The sequence below is a fragment of the Oncorhynchus tshawytscha genome, linkage group LG32 (genome assembly GCF_018296145.1).
Source record: "Oncorhynchus tshawytscha isolate Ot180627B linkage group LG32, Otsh_v2.0, whole genome shotgun sequence".
Classification (NCBI taxonomy): domain Eukaryota; kingdom Metazoa; phylum Chordata; class Actinopteri; order Salmoniformes; family Salmonidae; genus Oncorhynchus; species Oncorhynchus tshawytscha.
The window spans coordinates 12,765,277-12,775,001 of NC_056460.1; the positions used below are offsets into that span (position 1 = coordinate 12,765,277).

At 43.3% G+C, this 9,725-nt stretch overlaps 1 non-coding gene across 1 annotated transcript; it reads right to left on the reverse strand.

The window, feature by feature from the left end:
- Nucleotides 1-9,406: 9,406 nt before the first annotated feature.
- Nucleotides 9,407-9,480, reverse strand: trnae-uuc. Its single transcript has one exon. It is a non-coding gene; the product is annotated as a tRNA-Glu (tRNA).
- Between the last annotated feature and the right edge of the window lie 245 nt (nucleotides 9,481-9,725).

Sequence of the window (9,725 nt, forward strand, 5' to 3'; positions counted from 1 at the left end):
TGGATTGTCCTGGCAGGATCCTAGTGGACCACGAAATTAATCTAGCGTGATCAATTATTTATTATTTTAGTCGCCCCTTTTTATCCCAATCTATCTCTGGAGGAACCCTTGAGGGCATTGATGTTGACAATGCGAACAGAACTGGACAAGGCATTAGCTGCTTGTTTGTTATCCTTATAAACATGAACTTTAACACTGTAGTGCTAAGTGCCCCTAAGGTTGATTGTGTCAACATACTGTAACATATACTATGATAATATGTCCCAAGGCCTTTATATGTGATATTCAAGTTGTACCTAGTGATAGTATAGAAGGCCACCTCGGTAACTTAGAACACCGCAAGGCTTATTAGTTTAATCTCTCAATCTCTGAGGAGGAGGCTTTTATTGGAATTATCTGGGAATAGAATGAAATATAATAGAATAGCTATATACCAAGCAATTTCGTAATCTGGAATTCTTAGTCAAAAATTGGTCAGAGAAAGGATCAGGGTATATACTAAGAAATGAAAACATGTCACACAGTATAATAGAGTTTTAGTTACAGTTGAAGTCGGAAGTTTGCATACACTTTGGTTGGAGTCATTAAAACTTGTTTTTCAACCACTCCACAAATGTCTTGTTACAATTCCAGTGGGTCAGAAGTTTACATGCACTAAGTTGACTGTGCCTTCAAACAGCTTGGAAAATCCCAGAAAACGATGTCATGGCTTTAGAAGCTTCTGAAAGGCTAATTGAAATCATTTTAGTCAATTGGAGGTGTACCTGTGGATGGATTTCAAGGCCTACCTTCAAACTCCGTGCCTCTTTGCTTGACATCATGGGAAAAGCAAAAGAAATCAGCCAAGACCTCAGAAAGAAAATGGTAGACCTCCACAAGTCTGGTTCATCCTTGGGAGAAATTTCCATATGCCTGAAGGTACCACGTTCATCTGTACAAACAATAGTACGCAAGTATGAACACCATGGGACCACACAGCCGTCATACCACTCAGGAAGGAGACACGTTCTGTCTCCTAGAGATGAACGTACTTTGGTGCGAAAAGTGCAAATCAATCCCAGAACAACAGCAAAGGACCTTGTGAAGATGCTGGAGGAAACAGGTACACAAGTATCTACAGTGGGGCAAAAAAGTATTTAGTCAGTTCTCCCACTTAAAAAGACGAGAGAGGCCTGTAATTTTCATCATAGGTACACTTCAACTATGACAGACAAAATGAAAAAAAAAATACAGAAAATCACATTGTAGGATTTTTAATGAATTTATTTGCAAATTATGGTGGAAAATAAGTTGTGGCAAAATGGCTTAAGGCAAAGTCAAGATATTGGAGTGGCCCTCTCAAAGCCCTGACCTCAATCTTATAGAACATTTGTGGGCAGAACTGAAAAAGCGTGTGCGAGCAAGGAGGCCTACAAACCTGACTCAGTTGGCAACATGCTGTGCTTTCTCCCCAACCCCAACATGCTGTGCTCCTGACCAGCTCTGTTTATAGGAATGTACCAAAATTCACCCAACTTATTGTCGGAAGCTTGTGGAATGCTCCCCGAAACGTTTGACCCAAGGTAAATAATTTAAAGGCAATGCTACCAAATACTAATTGAGTGAATGCAAACTTCTGACCCACTGAGAACGTGATGAAAGAAATAAAAGTTGAAATAAATCATTCTCTCTACTATTATACTGACATTTCACATTCTTAAAATAAAGTGGTGATCCTAACTGACCTAAAACAGGGCATTTTTACTAGGATTAAATGTCAGGAATTGTGAAAAATGGAGTTTAAATGTATTTGGCTAAGGTGTATGTAAACTTCCAACTTCAACTGTATGTGTGATTGCCTGTTAGAAGATGATTTCAAGTACTTTCACACACTGTGCGTGGCTCTTAAAGTAAAATCCCTTAAGTGAATTACAACTGTGTGATGAAAGAAACATACAGGAACTCAAATCCTTCTGTTCACCTGATTTAGAATTCCTCACAATCAAATGTAGACCGCATTATCTACCAAGAGAATTCTCTTCGATTATAATCACAGCCGTATATATCCCCCAAGCAGACACATCGATGGCTCTGAACAAACTTTATTTAACTCTCTGCAAACTGGAAACGATTTATTCGGAGGCTGCATTCATTGTAGCTGGGGATTTTAACAAGGCTAATCTGAAAACAAGACTCCCTAAATTTTATCAGCATATCGATTGCGCAACCAGGGGTGGAAAGACCCTGGATCATTGTTACACTAACTTCCGCGACGCATATAAGGCCCTGCCCCGCCCCCTTTCGGAAAAGCTGACCACGACTCCATTTTGTTGATCCCTGCCTACAGACAGAAACTAAAACAAGAAGCTCCCACGCTGAGGTCTGTCCAACGCTGGTCCGACCAAGCTGACTCCACACTCCAAGACTGCTTCCATCACGTGGACTGGGAGATGTTTCGTATTGCGTCAGACAACAACATTGACGAATACGCTGATACGGTATGCGAGTTCATTAGAACGTGCGTTGAAGATGTCGTTCCCATAGCAACGATTAAAACATTCCCTAACCAGAAACCGTGGATTGATGGCAGCATTCGTGTGAAACTGAAGGCACGAACCACTGCTTTTAATCAGGGCAAGGTGTCTGGTAACATGACTGAATACAAACAGTGCAGCTATTCCCTCCGCAAGGCTATCAAACAAGCTAAGCGCCAGTACAGAGACAAAGTAGAATCTCAATTCAACGGCTCAGACACAAGAGGTATGTGGCAGGGTCTACAGTCAATCACGGACTACAGGAAGAAACCCAGCCCAGTCACGGACCAGGATGTCTTGCTCCCAGGCACCAAATAACTTTTGCCCGGAGGACAATACAGTGCCACTGACACGGCCTGCAACGGAAACATGCGGTCTCTCCTTCACTGGCAGACTAAATAACTTTTTTGCCCGCTTTGAGGACAATACAGTGCCACTGACACGGCCTGCAACGGAAACATGCGGTCTCTCCTTCACTGCAGCCGAAGTGAGTAAGACATTTAAACGTGTTAACCCTCGCAAGGCTGCAGGCCCAGACGGCATCCCCAGCCGCGCCCTCAGAGCATGCGCAGACCAGCTGGCCGGTGTGTTTACGGACATATTCAATCAATCCCTATACCAGTCTGCTGTTCCCACATGCTTCAAGAGGGCCACCATTGTTCCTGTTCCCAAGAAAGCTAAGGTAACTGAGCTAAACGACTACCGCCCGTAGCACTCACATCCGTCATCACGAAGTGCTTTGAGAGACTAGTCAAGGACCATATCACCTCCACCCTACCTGACACCCTTGACCCACTCCAATTTGCTTACCGCCCAAATAGGTCCACAGACGATGCAATCTCAACCACACTGCACACTGCCCTAACCCATCTGGACAAGAGGAATACCTATGTGAGAATGCTGTTCATCGACTACAGCTCGGCATTCAACACCATAGTACCCTCCAAGCTCGTCATCAAGCTCGAGACCCTGGGTCTCGACCCCGCCCTGTGCAACTGGGTACTGGACTTCCTGACGGGCCGCCCCAGGTGGTGAGGGTAGGCAACAACATCTCCTCCCCGCTGATCCCTAACACTGGGGCCCCACAAGGGTGCGTTCTGAGCCCTCTCCTGTACTCCCTGTTCACCCACGACTGCGTGGCCACGCACGCCTCCAACTCAATCATCAAGTTTGCGGACGACACAACAGTGGTAGGCTTGATTACCAACAACGACGAGACGGCCTACAGGGAGGAGGTGAGGGCCCTCGGAGTGTGGTGTCAGGAAAATAACCTCACACTCAACGTCAACAAAACTAAGGAGATGATTGTGGACTTCAGGAAACAGCAGAGGGAACACCCCCATCCACATCGATGGAACAGTAGTGGAGAGGGTAGCAAGTTTTAAGTTCCTCGGCATACACATCACAGACAAACTGAATTGGTCCACTCACACAGACAGCATCGTGAGGAAGGCGCAGCAGCGCCTCTTCAACCTCAGGAGGCTGAAGAAATTCGGCTTGTCACCAAAAGCACTCACAAACTTCTACAGATGCACAATCGAGAGCATCCTGGCGGGCTGTATCACCGCCTGGTATGGCAACTGCACCGCCCTCAACCCTAAGGCTCTCCAGAGGGTAGTGAGGTCTGCAGCATAGGCAAGATACAGTAGATGGTATCGAGTACAGTATATATATATGAGATGAGTATGTAAACAAAGTGGCATAGTTAAAGTGGCTAGTGATACATGTATTACATAAGGATGCAGTCGATGATATAGAGTACAGTATATACGTATGCATATGAGATGAATAATGTAGGGTAAATAACATTATATAAGGTAGCATTGTTTAAAGTGGCTAGTGATATATTTACATCATTTCCCATCAATTCCCATTATTAAAGTGGCTGGAGTTGAGTCAGTGTCAGTGTGTTGGCAGCAGCCACTCAATGTTAGTGGTGGCTGTTTAACAGTCTGATGGCCTTGAGATAGAAGCTGTTTTTCAGTCTCTCGGTCCCAGCTTTGATGCACCTGTACTGACCTCGCCTTCTGGATGATAGCGGGGTGAACAGGCAGTGGCTCGGGTGGTTGATGTCCTTGATGATCTTTATGGCCTTCCTGTAACATCGGGTGGTGTAGGTGTCCTGGAGGGCAGGTAGTTTGCCCCCGGTGATGCGTTGTGCAGACCTCACTACCCTCTGGAGAGCCTTACGGTTGAGGGCGGTGCAGTTGCCATACCAGGCGGTGATACAGCCCGCCAGGATGCTCTCGATTGTGCATCTGTAGAAGTTTGTGAGTGCTTTTGGTGACAAGCCGAATTTCTTCAGCCTCCTGAGGTTGAAGAGGCGCTGCTGCGCCTTCTTCACGATGCTGTCTGTGTGAGTGGACCAATTCAGTTTGTCTGTGATGTGTATGCCGAGGAACTTAAAACTTGCTACCCTCTCCACTACTGTTCCATCGATGTGGATAGGGGGTGTTCCCTCTGCTGTTTCCTGAAGTCCACAATCATCTCCTTAGTTTTGTTGACGTTGAGTGTGAGGTTATTTTCCTGACACCACACTCCGAGGGCCCTCACCTCCTCCCTGTAGGCCGTCTCGTCGTTGTTGGTAATCAAGCCTACCACTGTTGTGTCGTCCGCAAACTTGATGATTGAGTTGGAGGCGTGCGTGGCCACGCAGTCGTGGGTGAACAGGGAGTACAGGAGAGGGCTCAGAACGCACCCTTGTGGGGCCCCAGTGTTGAGGATCAGCGGGGAGGAGATGTTGTTGCCTACCCTCACCACCTGGGGGCGGCCCGTCAGGAAGTCCAGTACCCAGTTGCACAGGGCGGGGTCGAGACCCAGGGTCTCGAGCTTGATGACGAGCTTGGAGGGTACTATGGTGTTGAACATGATTCCTATCCATGTATTTGCTGTGGCTAGGTTTCCTAACATGAGCCAACATATGCCTTCTCCCGGGAGAAGACAGATGCCAGCTCATGTAGCAAATCTAGCCACAGCAAATAGCTAACCTCAAAGTGAAAGTGAAAAAAATACAAAAACATTTTTGACAAATTCATTTCAAATGAAATACAGACATATCTAATTTACATAAGTATTCACACCCCTTAGTCAATATACAGTATGTTCGAATCACGTTTGCCAGTGATTACAGTGGTGAGTCTTTCTGGGTAAGTGCTTTACACACCTGGATTGCACAATATTTGCACCTTATTTGCACATCTTTTTTAATTCTTCAAGTTGGTGGTTGATCATTTCTAGACTGCCATTTTAAAGTCTTGACATAGATTTTTAAGCAAATTTAAGTCAAAACGGTAAATAGGCCACTTGGGAACATTCTATTTAATCTTGGTAAGCAACTCCGGTATTTCATTTGCCTTGTGTTTTAGGTTATTGTCCCTGGAGAATTTGACTCCAAGTGTCTGTTTGAAAGCAGACTGAACCGAGTTTTCCTCAAGCATTTTGTCTGAGCTTAGCTCTGTTCTGTTTCCTTTTGTCCTAAAAAACTCCGTAGTCGATGACAAGCATAGGCATAACATGATGCAGCCACTACCATTCTTGAAAATATGAAGAGTGGTACTCAGTGATGTTGTGTTTGATTTGCCCCGAACATAACGCTTTGTATTCAGGACATAAAGTTAATTTCTTTGCCACGTTTTTTTGCAGTTTTACTTGAGTGCCTTATTGTAAACAGGATGCATGTTTTGGAATATTTTTGTTCTGTATAGGCTTCCCTCTTTTCACTCTGTCATGTAAGTTAATATTGTGGATTAACTACAATGTTGTTCATCCATCCTCAGTTTTCTCCTATTACAGCCATTAACTGTTTTAAAGTCACCAATGGCCTCATTGTGAAATCCCAAAACTGTTTAATTCCTCTCCGGCAACTGAGTTAGGAAGGACACCTGTATCTTTGTAGTGACTGGGTGTATTGATACACCATCCAAAGTGTAATTAGTAACTTCACTATGCTCAAAGGGATATTCAATGTCTGTTTTCTACCAGTAGGTGCCAATAGGTGCATTTCTATGCAAGGCATTGCAAAACCTCCCTGGTATTTGTGGTTGAATCTGTGTTTGAAATTAACTGCTCGACTGACAGACCTTACAGAGGATTATGTATGAGGACTACAAGAGGAGGTAGTCATTCAAAAATCATATTAATTACACTATTATTGCACACAGAGTCCATGCAATAAATTGTGACATAAGCAAATGTTGCCATGACAGTGGGGTTGAATAATTATTGACTCAAGACATTTCAGCTTTTCATATGTAATTAATTCATAAAAAGATAATTCCACTTTGACATTATGGGGTATTGTGTGTAGGCCAGTGATACACAATCTCAATATAATCATTTGAAATTCAAGCTGTAACACAACCAAATATGGAATGCTTTCTGAAGGCTGTGTGTGGTTGGTTCAACACCTTTAATGATGGGGTGGGTTTGCCTAAAAAGGTTACCAATGTTTTTATTCACCAATAAATAAGAGGGGTGGGGAGAGGGACTATGGTGGGAGAAAGAAAGAAAGTGAAAATATTTTACTTACCTTGCTTTGCCAAGCACCCACTTTTGTATCAGATTATTGGATTGGCTCCTCCGTATATCATACTTAATGCATCACATCCAATACCTTTAGAAGAGACACGATCAAACAGAATAGACTCAAGGTATATACATGACCAGATAGTCAAAGAAATTGGAATTGCTAAGAAATCTTCTTATCTTGTTTCTGATCTCACATTACCCCAGCTCAAATACATTTAAACTCAGTTTTTCACAATTCCTGACATTTAATCCTAGTCAAATCAGGATCACCACTTTATTTTAAGAATGTGAAATGTCAGAATAATAGTAGAGAGAATGATTTATTTCAGCTTTTATTTCTTTCATCACATTCCCAGTTTGTCAGAAGTTTACATACACTCAATTAGTATTTGGTAGCATTGCCTTTAAATGATTTAACTTGGGTCAAACATTTTGGGTAGCCTTCCCCAAACTTACCACAATAAGTTGGGTGAATTTTGGCCTATTCAACCTGACAGAGCTGGTGTAACTGAGTCAGGTTTGTAGGCCTCCTTGCTCGCACACGCTTTTTCAGTTCTGCCCCCAAATGTTCTATAAGACTGAGGTCAGGGCTTTGTGATGGCCACTCCAATACCTTGACTTGTTGTCCTTAAGCCATTTTGCCACAACTTTGGAAGTATGCTTGGGGTCATTGTCAATTTGGAAAACCCATTTGCGACCAAGCTTTAACTTGTCTTGAGATGTTGCTTCAATATATCCACATAATGTTCCTTTCTCGTGATGCTATCTATTTTGTGAAGTGCACCAGTCCCTCCTGCAGCAAAGCACCCCCACATCATGATTCTGCCATCCCCGTGCTTCACGGTTGGGATGATGTTCTTTGGCTTGCAAGCCTACGACTTTTTCCTCCAAACATAAAGATGGTCATTATGGCCAAACAATTCTATTTTTGTTTCATCAGGCCAGAGGGCATTTCTACAAAAAGTATGATCTTTGTCCCCATGTGCAGTTGCAAACCGTAGTCTGGCTTTTTATGGCGGTTTAGGAGCAGTGGCTTCTTCCTTGCTGAGTGGCCTTTCAGGTTATGTCGATATATGACTCACTTTACTGTGGATATAGATACCTTTGTACCTGTTTCCTCCAGCATCTTCAGAAGGTCCATTGCTGTTGTTCTGGGATTGATTTGCACTTTTCGCACCAAAGTACATTCATCTCTAGGAGATAGAACGTGTATGAAAGCTGTGTAGTCCCATGGTGTTCATACTTGCGTACTATTGTTTGTACAGATGAACTTGGTACCGTCAGGCATTTGGAAATTGCTCCCAAGGATGAACCAGACTTGTGGAGGTCTTCAATTTTCTTTCTGAGTTCTTGTATGATTTCTTTGGATTTTCCCATGATGTCAATCAAAGATGCACTGAGTTTGAAGGTAGGCCTTGAAATCCATCCACAGTTACACCTCCAATTGACTAAAATGATGTCAATTAGCCTATCAGAAGCTTCTAAAACCAAGACCATGACCATCATTTTCTGGAATTTTCCAAGCTGTTTGAAGGCACAGTCAACTTAGTGTATGTAAACTTCTGACCCACTGGAATTGTGATACAGTGAATTATAAGGGAACAACCTGTCTGTAAACAATCATTAAAACGAGTTCACGGTTGGGATGGTGTCATTAAACGAGTTTTAATGACTCCAACCTAAGTATATGTAAACTTCCGACTTCAACTGTATGTAGGCCTAGAAGTAGTAACTGCATAGAATAAGCTGCTTGTAGAAGTTGTAATAGCTACACGTAGAAGTACAGTAGCAGTAGAAGTGATAACTAGTTGTAACTAGTAGTAGGTAGATTTGCTATCAAACTACGTTTGGCGTTCAAAGGGACAAGTTGAAGGTCTCCATGTTTCTCAACACTGTGGCTACCTTCCGTTTGAACTCTCACCTCTAGAACACCCTTTCTGAGACATTCCTTTAAGCCCCGTGTCAGCGGTTATAAGGTGGCTTGGCTCAATACACAAAAGCAATTAATCTGGCCCTGTATTCCTCTGTGTGTGATTTGAAGCCTGGGTGACCTTCACCAGTAAATTGACTGCCAGAAAGACCTCTTTTCTAACCTTACATGGCAGTCTTGAACCGCGTCTCGGCATGAATGATCTGACTCTGTGTTCGTTGAACTGAAAAAGTGTTTCTGGAAAAGGAGGGTTGAAGAGCGCACTGGTGGTGGTGAGTCAAGGCTAGTTGTTTTCTGCTGGGTCATGGCTAAGGATTGTGTTCTGGCAAGATCACATTGGTTTGATCTACACTGAACAAAAAGATCCGTACATATAGGCAGAGGCTCTTATCCAGAGGGACTTGCAGTAGTGAGTGTATACATTTTAATTCACACTAGTCTCACGTGGGAATCAAACCCACAACCATGGCATTGAAAGTGCCATGCTCTACCATCTGAGCCACATGGGGCCGCCAACATGTAACCTGCAACAGTGCTGGTCCCATGTTTCATGAGCTGAAATAAAAGATCCCAGGAATGTTTAATATGCACAAATTATTTTACATCTCTTTTTAGTAAACATTTCTCCCTTGACCAGATAATCCATCCATCTAACATGTGTTAGCTGATTAAACAGTATGATCATTACACAGGTGCACCTTGTGCTGGGTACACTAAAAGGCCACTCTAAAATGTGCAGTTTTGTCACACAACAT